The sequence below is a fragment of the Xiphophorus couchianus genome, chromosome 21, assembly GCF_001444195.1.
Source record: "Xiphophorus couchianus chromosome 21, X_couchianus-1.0, whole genome shotgun sequence".
Classification (NCBI taxonomy): Eukaryota; Metazoa; Chordata; class Actinopteri; order Cyprinodontiformes; family Poeciliidae; genus Xiphophorus; species Xiphophorus couchianus.
Genome location: NC_040248.1, coordinates 5,770,488 through 5,782,604, shown reverse-complemented (window position 1 = coordinate 5,782,604; position 12,117 = coordinate 5,770,488). Strand labels below are relative to the sequence as shown.

The 12,117-nt window shown below is 37.1% G+C and overlaps 1 protein-coding gene across 5 annotated transcripts in view; it reads right to left on the bottom strand.

The window, feature by feature from the left end:
• Positions 1 to 11,903, bottom strand: part of LOC114137037 (RNA-binding Raly-like protein) — a 113,586-nt gene extending 101,683 nt beyond the window's left edge. The window contains exons 1-2 of one of the 5 annotated variants that reach the window (XM_028005529.1): positions 11,021 to 11,901; positions 10,845 to 10,919 (exon numbers count right to left, since the gene is read on the bottom strand). The gene's annotated coding sequence lies outside the window, so the exon portion shown is untranslated. Of the gene's footprint in view, positions 1 to 10,844 lie in introns of all 5 variants that reach the window. The other 4 variants (XM_028005532.1, XM_028005528.1, XM_028005530.1 and 1 more) reach the window with 4 other exon arrangements.
• Between the last annotated feature and the right edge of the window lie 214 nt (positions 11,904 to 12,117).

Here is a 12,117-nt window from a genome sequence, read left to right as displayed (position 1 = left end):
GTTCACCTTTTATTAAGCCTGTTTTTTTTGTTTTTTTAAAAGAAGTGGCTTATAGTTATAGGCATAATCTCACACTGGATTTTTACTTTAAATCCAACATTAAAAACTATTTTTTTTAACAAATCAACAGTGTTAGTTAATAGATTAACAGGATTGTCAGCAGTTCTTTAGAAAATTCACAAATACAACAGGGTGAAAATGGCTTTTTCATTAATGCTAGCTCCACTAACCATGCTAATAATTACCAATTCAAGATGCTGGAGGCAGTTAAAGCTGCAGTATGTTCCTTTTATAAAAACATGTTTCTACAAATTTAGCTAAACTGTCATTCTATCTTGACAGTACAATATGAGACAATCTGTGAGAAAATGTCAAGCTCATGTTGCTGTACACCGCTTCCTGTCTGAAACAACCAATCAGAACCAGGAGGAGGGTCTTAGCGCTGTCAATTAAGCTTGTGTATGCTGTTCACACCCTGCCCATTGATCTCTCCTGCGCTACAGCTCTCCACCACTCATAGAGGAGCCTATACTGTGAATGCGCATTCTTGCTAGCACGGCCACCGATGACTTCAGGTAAACAGTTTTCTTGAAGCATTAATTTCTTTTCTCCATTACTAACACAGCTGCAGCAAACAGGCAGGTTTTCTACTATCACATGTGTAAACATGTGTAAATGCAACCTGAACTGTGTATGTTGTTCTGTTGAGACTACAGTTAAGCTTTTCTAAATGAGACTCTGCAATAGGTTTAATGTGAAACGGGATTAAGCCGCGGAAAAGCACCTCATACTGTGAAGCTGTACGTCTTTTTAGTTTAAGTGACTAATCATAAACGTCTTGAATAACCAGGGCATTTTAAATAAAAATATGTTTGTCTCTGGCAGAAAGCACACCAACACTAGAGGCTTCTCCAGGATAAAATATTTGTCCACCTCATCTCAAAAGTGGTTAAAATGACAAAAATCACAAAGTTAGACATAAATCCTATCGATTGCATGTTATAAGTCCTGTTTGTAAAAATTGTAGCATATAGCACTGTTTGTGGCACATATAATGTAAAAATCTATATGGTAACCTGACCTTTTATCACTCTGAATAAATTCCTCTCAAAACAAAAAAAAAATTATTCATTGTGAGACTAGACAGCTGCAATAAAAGATATATTTATTTTAAAGTGTTTTACACATCATTAACAGAATAATTTAATGATTTAAATGTTTTCCTTTGCTTTTCTTTTTCATATTTTCATCTCAATATCGCTAAGAGTTTACAGTACAAATAGTTTTGATGCTCATTAAATAGTTTCTGCTTGCTCATTAAAAGTGAAATTAAATATAAATGATGTGAATAAAAAGGGAATTAAAAAAATATTGTGTTGTGAAGGACGGCAGATGCAAAAACTTCCTGAGCTTCTTTGTTTCCGTTGTTGTTTCTGCTGCTATTGCATGTCTAAATTACTATACAGCAGGTTTTATGTCACGTTCACAGGTTTCACGGAGCAACGCTGACTTCTGTCACATCTCCAGAAAATCCACATGTACAGGAGCCAAGATTTCACATCATTTTCAGACAAGACAAGCACATGAAAAAACACAGGAGGGAATCATCTTTGGCAAGGTCACCCGCCTGCCTGCGGGTTAAACTTTAATGATCATATTTGGCAGACTGATGTGAGCAACACGCATTAATATGCCAAGAAGACTGATGGAGCAAGATTTACACACAGGCAGACCATCATTCTCCAGCACTGCAGTTTAATTACAAGGAGCTGTGGCGAGAGTTTGTTGTGGTACCGACCAAGTCATCAGGAAACAATATGTATCAGCGACAGCGGCGCCAAATCTATATGTAATCTAAAAACAAATTTTCATGTTTGAATCCCTGGTGATGCTGCTGCGACTTGTAATTTGATTAAAAAGTCGTCCTGGATGTGTTAACTCGCCCCACAACACAGATGTTGAAGTTGATCAATAACACTGGCATTTCTTTAAGCACATCTAAGAAAACATGATTGTGATTTGCACAGAATGAACCTTTTTATCTTTTCAGTTGTAAATTAATCAGAAACAAAACCACAATTTTAAAGGTCTCCTTTTCACTACGTAAAGGTAATTTTATTTTTGTAGCACATTTTCAGCGACAAGGCAATACAAAGTGCTTTACAGGAATTAAAATAAACATTTGCCTTAATAATGCACCGCACTTCCATCTCAGGATACAGAAACATGCCGCTAAGCATTCTGGGAAACAGTTCCCACTCCTGTCCTTTTCTTCTGTCAGTTTTTTATAAATGCTGACTTAAAAACTCGTTTATTCAACTTCTGGCGGTTTGACCGAAATAATAAAAAGTTAACGCAACTTACTACTGTACGTTTATCTTTCACAAACACTCTTTTAGGATCAAAATCTAAAACTGTGAGTTTATTTGATTTAAAGAGTAGGACTTAGTAGAAAACTAAATGAGGCTCAAATGCTTTACAGTGTAGAAAGTGCAACTGGCACAGAGTTTCTGTGTTTAGAAACCATTCCTCTTTCAGAGATGAAGTCATTAATTAAACAGTTATACAAACAAAATTAATCCTGGCTTCCACGTTTAACATAGTATTTCCTTAATATGGTTTCTTTCTTTTTTTTATCCCATTGTTAATTCTCCAGACTCGGTGAGAATTGTGTTTATTTTCTGTCTCCTTCTCCTTCCTGTCCTCTAAACTACAAGGCAGATGCCTCCTCATAATAAGTGAGGTTTGCTGAAAATTTCATCTGTTGCAACATGCTTCCTCAGTCTACGTTTGATTCAATTTGCTGCCTTTATTTTTATTTTTTACAGGCAATTGCCATATTATAGTCTATTTTATTTCACTTTGTATTATAACTGCAATAAATTTGACTTGACATAAATGGATGTGAGCATACCTGCCTGGATTGAGTTTGATTATAGAATATCTGGATGTGATTAGACTGTGCTTGCCTTGTAAAAGTGCTTTGTGAATTAGTTTTCCCTCCACAGGGGGAACCAGATGTAATTCTTGCCTAATTAGACCTTCCTAACCTCTAAACTAAGCATTTTACACAAATACACACCACATTTACAGTATCTGTCTTGTTTTCTGTGAAAATCAAAAATGAAACATGATTATAATCAGTTTCTTTACAAACCTGTCTCTATTATTATTGAGCATGAGGACACAGTCGGTGTTAATTAGTACTGAAACAAACCAAAATTATATTTTCTGGTGTGATCCTGAAATTACAATCAGGCCTCAGCATGTCAGACAGCAGTACTCATTTCAATGCTGTCCTGTATGTCGAAAGGAAGCAGTAAAAATGTGAGGAAGACAGTCACTGTGATCCAGTTCTTTCAATACGGGTTTAATTGCCCAGAATATGAGCTGTGACATCCCCTCACTTATCAAATTAAGAGCTCAAAAAAGGGTAGTGAGGTGCTCAACACCTGTCTGAACTGGATCAAGTTGTCCTGTATGTGTTTTACGTTGAAACTGAAACATAAAAGTTTAATAATGTAGCTAAAACATGCTTAATATTTTGTTTTGGAATACGGGAGCCTAACACAGTACGATTCCCCATTAAGGTATTCTTCAGTCCTTGTAGATTAGGTGGCACGTTCATCGCCCCAAATAAAGAATGCACAAGTATAAACACTGAGCAAACGTAAAGCCGTTCGTGGAGGAGACGAGGTCGGCGTCCCAGAGAACAACATGTTTTAGTGCAAATCTAATTTAAAACAAGAGACTTGGTGAAGATGCCATCTGAAGCCACATTGTGACTGAAATGCCGCTGAGCAGGGAAGAAGATAATCTATCAAAGTTTAAGAAAACACAGATTGCAGATTTCAAATCCACTTAAGGGTGAAGACTTAATTTTTCCAGGTATGTCCTGTAGTTTAATCATTGCAAAATGGAAGTGTTTTGTACTTATTGTTAAATTAAGAGGTAAAAGAGTCAAAGCTACTTTGGAAAGGTTCAGCCAGAAGCTTCTATGTGTTAGAATGGCTCAGTCCAAGTCTGGATCTAAATCCAGTTGGGAATCTGAGGAAACACTAGAAAACCAACGTTCACAGACAATCTACATCCTAAGATAAACGGATAAAAAATACATTCTTTAGCTCCGTAAAGCTGGTAGAAACTCTAAGATTTGCAGCTGGAATTGAGGCAAAAAGTGCTTTTTTGTTGACAAACAGGTTTTGCTGATGTTTTGTTAACCCCAATAAAACACATTTACATTTGGGGTTGTAACATGATCATATATGACTCAGTACAAAGGACAGTAATACTCTTAAAGGCAAATACAGTATATATAAAAACAGAACAAATAGTCAGCCGAGGCATGACTGTCCCTTTTCCACCACTAAACAAAAACAAAACAAAACAACAAAAAAATAGCAACAAACTACTGTTCCTTTTTTGACAGAGGTAAAAGTTCAGGAGGTTTCTGCACATTCAGCGATCACATGCAGCTGACTGACAGCTGGCAGCAGCAGGCGGGGTAAGATGAGTGTTACTCAAAGTTACATCTGGCCTGAGGAAAACCCCCCATCGCCTCTGCTTTCTCACTAAAAGGAGTTTAAACTACAGGAAATGGTTTAAAAGAAGATTTTGTCTGCTTTTTAAAAAAAAAACAGAAGTCAACTCAGGCCTTGAAGATAAATTTATGTTTTTTAAAATCATGGAAAATAATCTCCTTTGTAGAAAAGTCGAGGGCTGAAACTGCAGCCTGTACAACTGAAAATCATTGTGGTAATACGGCTTAATTACAGCTCATTAGCTTTACATTAGAAGCAACTTAGATACTATCTGCTGTAATAAATGCTAAGATGCTTCCATGAGTCTTATTTTTTTTTAATAAAAAGTGATGAAGCTTCATTGAGATGCTATTTGGTTTTCTGCATTTTCTTTTATGATAAATAAGATTCATTATTTTGTTTTCATTTACAATATTGCACTAAACAGACAGACAGTGCAACTCGTAAACACAGATTGAAGTTGGATTATAAAATGGAAAAGATTGCAGACTTTTGAAGCCGTTCTGCTACATTCAAATCAGAAAAAAATACATGTTTTCCTGAATTCCTGCAAGCCTAATCTGCATTGAAATTTTCATCTTTAAGGAAAACAACCAAATGTTGCCAAAGCCAATTAAGATGACAGCTTTTTCTCCTGGTGACAGGGAAGGCAAAATAAGCTCTGGAACACATCATTAATATGTAATTCTTTCCAAGATTTTGACAAAAATAACAGTAAATGAGCAATTTCCCCTAAAGACTCAGTAAAGATGCCAAATTGAGTTCTTTCATGTATCTAATAATGTTACCAAAATGATTTTGACTCAAAAAATGTTAAATCTGTGCTCCAAAATGAAAAAGTTCATTCATATCTGCTGTTCTCTTCACTCTCAACTGCACTATCAACAATAAACAAAAAACATTAACTGGAGTGACCCATCTAAAACCCAAATTTGAATGCACTTTGGAGACGAACACCTGTATTCTTGCACACACACCCATACTTACACACATGAGAGAAAGACAGGACTTTTTAAGTGTGATGCTGTGGGCCCGTCTCTTCCAAAAGACCCTGGGAAGCTTCCTAAGACTGCCCAGCATGATGACATCTTCCAAATACCAGGGGAAGTTGAATTAAAATCTATTGGCATCTGTCTGAAGGGTGAAAAATGTTCACGATTCGTTTCTCTACAAAATTATGAACCGAGACATTTCTCAGATACTACACAAAAATGAGACAAAATAAATTTTCTGTCATGGTAATCTGAGACCGAAATCCTATAGAAAATATTTGAGCTGAGTTAAACATCTCTCTCGTGATAATGAACAATAACAAGATATTTTTTTTTACTATGGCAGCCAATAAAGGTTTAGGGCATAAGAAGTTCAAAGGCGACCTATTAGGATCGGTCCACGGACTAACCATTTTACATTTGCTGCACAAAATCATTCTTAGATAGAAACTTTATCCTGGTCAGTTCTGCCTATTTTCAGCTCCTTTCAGCCGTTTTAGGGTCTCCATCACTTTAAATCCAAATAAACTGCTGCCTCCAAACTCAACGTTTACACTTGCACATGAAAATGGCTGCAAACAGATGTGCAGTTATGCAACACTAAATCTTTGAAAAGCAGAAGTGGAGCTTCCTGCACAATCATCAAGAATACAGCAAGTGGTTTCTGGATGGCAAGTCAACAACAAAACGCTTTTCCAGCAGCATACAGCGGTAAAAGCAGTTGGCCAAAGGTGGTTTTACCCACTGGGCTGCTAGGTAATGGGTTGGGCTTTACTGCCGTTGCTAGGTAACGGGCAGTGCATACGAATTTACATTCAGAAGGTTTTTGAAATGGCTCATTTTCCAGACACTAAAAAAACATGAACTTATTACCAAAAATAAAATAGCTGGGTGGTTTCTCTAAAGAATTTGGGCTGCTTTTAGAAACAGTAGAGACTCAAATGGAAATACAAAAACATGCAAAATGTGAATTTTGCATAAATTAAAATAGTACCTATCTGCCATTCTCATCTCATCCCGTCATGAATACACAGTAATTCGCATATTTTACGATTTTTTTTATGTGATGAAATGTGTTACCCCACAACTCAATCTCTATTCACGCCAACAAGCAGCCATGTGGTCACACTCACACCTGAGAGAGCCGAGGATATGCTAGGTGCAGACAGCAGATTCCTTCGAGATATTTTATTTATGCCAGCATAGGTATAGGCAACACATGAGCTTTCACACCCTCCTCCTCCTCCTCTCTCTTTCTCTATCTGAGTCTCCTGTGCAGCTCTGGCTTGGCCCAGATAACAGCAAACCTGCCTGGAGGCGAGAGACACCAACACTGCAGGACGTAATGGAAGCTATCATAATGCTTAGCAGGAGCTCGGCTCGTGGCGGCGAGACGGAAACGCCTCTCAGCTCAGAGTGTGAGGACACGTCGGTTTGTTTTGATGCAGTGGCTCAAGGTTTTAAAAGCTGACAAGATGGACTGATTTAGGTAAAGGGATGGGAAATGTGTGAAAGGACTATCGGCTATGCAAAAAGAGTGAATTTAAATCTCTTTTTAAATGACTTCTGGAAGTTGCTAAAAATATCAAAGAGTGAATGTACTTCAGTGCAAGTTTACATATGCTAAAGTTCAGATTGATGTAGTTAATTTGTAGCTTTTGGTGGGGATTTTAAAGGATCGTACAACAAAGTCAATCAATTTTAAAAACAAGAAGGAATTCATTAGGAACCAGAGTTACAATTAAAGGCTCAAATGTCCAAATTTATCCCAACATTTGAATAAATATTCCCAAATGTGGTATTTTATCATGTATTCAACTCATGTAAGTCAAAATTAATGTTGTTTTAATGCAAGTCTCTTCATCTTTGTTGCTTTATTTTCCAGTAAAACACTTTGGATAAACTTGAGTTTGAGTTAGGACTGGAGTTTGAAACCACTGGGATAGATGATGGATATTTAAAAAGTTTATCCTATTTTTCAACACCGTTGGACTCAGATCAAGCATAATGTTAGCCAGTTTTCACATGCTTGGGTCAATTGTCGAATCAGAACAAACCAATTGGACCAATGCTACACTCATCTAATAACCCAAACTGTGTAAACAAAAATGCTTAAAATGTTCAAGATAAAGCCTAGCATCAATTCCAACACAGACAGAAGATGTTGAGACAAGAGTGAGTTTAAAATAGACTATAAGTAAGAAGATACAACTCCTTCAAGCTTGATTGAAGTTTGCAGCTGCCAAATATCTTCAGGTGAAAAACAAAGATTCAGATATTTACAAAGTCAGAATTAATATAGTCAAAGTGAGATATTTAAATCTAGGAGCATTGTACCGATGGGTAAGCATGGAGGTGGAAGCATCATGCTGAGGTCTGATTCACTTTTAGCATAACTGACGCACTTCAAAGAGTGAATGGAATAATGGAGGAGTAGGACAGATTGTTTAACTTCACTGCAACAGCTTTAACTTCAGTGATATTGTATTTTTATGAACTGTGTTGGATCAGATTACGCTTCAGGAAATAACTGCACAGTTTTCTGTGTAGTTTTGTCCTTGCTGTAGCGCCTAGGTACCAAACTCATTTTTATTCAAAATTATGAACCATTATACAGTCAGATACAAAGGGCAGGTTGTGGCAGAATCTAAAGGTAAAAAAAATACATATTAAGAACCTGTTAAACATCTTAGCCTTCTCTGCAATCTTAAAATATGTAGCATCTTTTCAGATTTCTGTAATTCGGCACTATTCAAATAAAAACCGACTGATAAAATAAATCTCATCTTGAAGTTCTATTTATGTGGCTCTTTTTAGTCTTGATTTGACCTGCAGACCTTGAGTTTGACTCGTGCTGTAGAATATTTCATATTTAATCTGTCTTAATTTATGTTTCTGTCTCTGTGTGAATCTACATGCTTCGTTTGCTTGTCACTTTGCTACACCTGCGTTTGTCCTTTGTGGGACAAAGACTGATTGTAGTGTAATGTGCTTTGGAGTCCTTGGACTTGATAAAGATATAAAAGTGCAGACCAATTACCGTTTTACAAAACCTGAGTTCAGAGTGTAACCTGACGTCTAACCAAACATTAGTGGAGGCGTGTATGAATTTTACTGTGCGGATTACAGAGAATACACAACACATATCAAACTTGTGGCTCTCTGAAACAACTAACGAGTCACTATGGTAACTTTTCCTTTTACATTTACTGATAGTTTTAATCTTTAAGTCAGTCCAAACACAAGTGAGCCCTGACTGATAATATACACTGCTTCTCAAATTACCTCGCAAATTAAAAGGCATTAAAACCAACCCCATCTTTTTATCTACACCTGCTTTATGACCCGCATAGATTTAACAGACAGCAGCAGAATCAATACACACTAACAGCCTTTCAGCTCTGGATACAATGTTTAATTTAACTGCTCTAATTAGCCGGCCTTATTAAAAATGTACGTTTACCCACAGAGATCTGCATTCTGTATTTATCAAAATTCAATTCCATCGGGTAAAAAAAAAAAGGAAAAAAAAAAAAAAAGAGAGAAGTGGTCGTTTCCGGTCTACTGCAGCGAGCTGTTTAATGACTCCCCGAGTTAACGGTCTATACACGGACTTAATGGTCCGCTCTCGTTTGTTTTATGGGTCCATATTATGGCGATGAAACCTTTGTTCTGTTCTGTCAAGCTGGATACATACGGAGAGTTAATTGGTGACGTTTAATAGCATTTAAAGCTGGATTCAAGGCAAACAGGAATAAACTTGTCATGAACTGACAGTGTCATGTTGGCTCAGTTACACTCCCTGCAAATTCCTCCTTCACCGCAACCATACAATGTCTTTTTTTGCGTTTTCTGCAGCACACCGATAATCTGAAGTCAAACCTTCCTGTTGAGGGATTTATTTCCTCTAAGCCTCTCTCTTAGTCCTGTCTGTGGTTCTATTAATTTCCTGCAAAAATCAGATTTGACAAATCCAGGAAGTACTTTATGTATCTGCAGGGCTGGGAAAGCCGATTTGAGTTTGTCCAGCAATAAAGCAGGTACTTATGAGTGGCAATATATTTGCTTCAGCTACTTATGCTTCCAACTTAGATGAATTGATTATTTCTGCCCCTTCCCGATCGATCTATAGATACAGCTTGGATACTAGTTTATAATCTCAGAGGTGCATCCTTTCCAAGGGTTTTGAAAACAGTTACTTAGCGGTATTTATAATCTTTAAACTCTTTCAACATTTTATCAAAGTTGCAAACACAAACTTGAACATACTTTAATGGGATTCTAGGTAAGATTTTGTCTGAAGTAATGCATGAGATGGAGTCAACATGCAGATAAAGGTATTCTGATGAGATGAATTAAAACATCTTTATGACCTAAAAGCAATAAGAACTGATCATCACTCGAAACAAGCCTCTCGTATAGTGAGAGATGGAGGTGGCAGCATCATCCTGTGGGGATGCAAACAGGTCAAAACTAATGCAAAGCACGATGGGAAAAAACTGTTAATCCTGGAAGAAATCCAGGTTCATTACACAATTGCTATGGCCTGCAATAATTAGCAGCATCAAGTTGTGTCTAATTATTATTTTAGTTATTTATTTTTAGCAATTTGTTGTTCCAAAGCTATTTCATCTAACAACTTGGTTCAAATCTCAGATGATGATCAAAATGTAAAGGTAAGAAAAATTTTGAAATGTTTGTCTTACTGGTTTGTATCCATACACATTTGTAATCCAGACTTAAATCCCATCTACTACAAACTTGATAGTTTAGTGAACGTTATCTGTCCAATTTAACAGCCTGAGCTTCTGTTCAAAGAAATATGGGCAAAAAATTTCAGTCCCTAGATGGAAAAACCTGGTAGAAATATACTAGCTCTGACAAGTGACAAACTTTGACCTCAGTTTACAAATTAGCCGACTTCTAAAGGCCATTAACTGCACTGGATTTTATTTAGGGGTGTCAGTTTTATTATTTAAGAAACCATGCATCCTTCTTTAGAACTATGTCTTCACAATCACTACTGTAAGTCAGTCTGTCGAGTCAAATCCCAGTAAAAACACATTAAAGTTGGAGACTGTAAGGTGACAAAATATGAAAAGGTTCAAAGGATGTCAATATGTCTGCAAACTACTGTTGGAATCCAAATGAATGAAACTTGATTGTGATCTCAGCAGGTAACCTTCAGGTGAAATCAATGAAAATTGTTTGCTCTATCGAACAATTTCCATCAGCTTTACAAAATAACACATCAGCCACAGGTGCAGAATTCTGGTACCTCATTCTTTATTTCAAACATTTGTTAATGTACCTGCAAGTGGGAAAATGTCTGTTCATCCTCGTTGAAATAGAAAGCAAGAAAAACGCATTGAACTCTCCCAAGAATCTAGTAAGAAAAAATTACATCCAAAAATACTTGACACTGCCATCTGCAAGAGTACAACAGGAAATAGGGGGGAAAAAAGAGATAAAACAAAAAGCACAAACCTGTGAGCTCAGCTGCAAGAAAAGTGTCAGGTTAAAACGCCAGAGCGGGGATTTAAAAAGGATTGCCTTGTTTCTTTTTTTTGGTAAAAGATAAAGAAAAGAGCAACAAAGTAAAAGCGAGAGGTTTCACCGGTGAGATTCATCAAAATCACAAACCACACTGCCAAAATGCAAACCAAAGCCACAGCAAAAGTCGACAGAAAACAACAACAAAAAAAAATCAAAATAATAAAAAAAAATGTCCCAAAACCCACCAGTAAATGCGCAGGAAAAAGAAAAATCTCTGTACTGATCAAATCTGCTCGGTTTCTGCAAAACTGCAAGCAAAGTGAGATGCTTTCTCAGAGACCGATAACGCACTCGTTTCCTTTCTTTTCTTTCAATTTATACCCTCTCGATCTGAATCACCGCATGCTGAAAACTTGAAGCCTGGATGGACTGACTGTAGAGGTGTGGGGGGGCAACGCTTGAAACCAGCACGGCAAATGCTCAATTCAAACACCAGCAAAAGGAGGAAAAACAACCCAAAAAAAGGAAAAAAAAAAAAAAGAAAAAGAAGGGGGTGAATTTAGAAGACCAAAAAATATGTTTGTTTAGAAAAACAGAAAAAAAAAAATAGCCAGTGGAAGTGTACTCACCGAGCGGGAGTAAAATGTTGCAATAAAAATGTGAAATGGCTCAAAAGAGGCTACAGTATGGCGGTGCGAGGCGGAATGCTGAGCCTTTTCCTCTCTCTAGCTCCCTGCCTCCAGTTCTGTCATGTGACTCCTTCAGCTCCGACTTCCAGCAATGAGAGTCCAACCTGGAACAGCTGATGATGCCGAATGCTCTCCTATAAAGGCTTGGCTTATTACAAAAGTACGGGGGAGCAAAAAAAAAAAAAAAAAAAGAAAGATGCGCTCCTTATCATGCCGCGGTTACAACTGAGCTGGTTTTACGCGTCTCTGCTGCATTTTGAACATGCACAGCTCTCTCTTTGTGTCAGCGCCACGGGACGATCAAGTCATGCGGATTTTCTTTATTTTTATTCATTCACTGGCATCGTGGGCTTGTACATAAGGCATGGATGGGAAAAGAAGAATCAGTCTGATGCATAA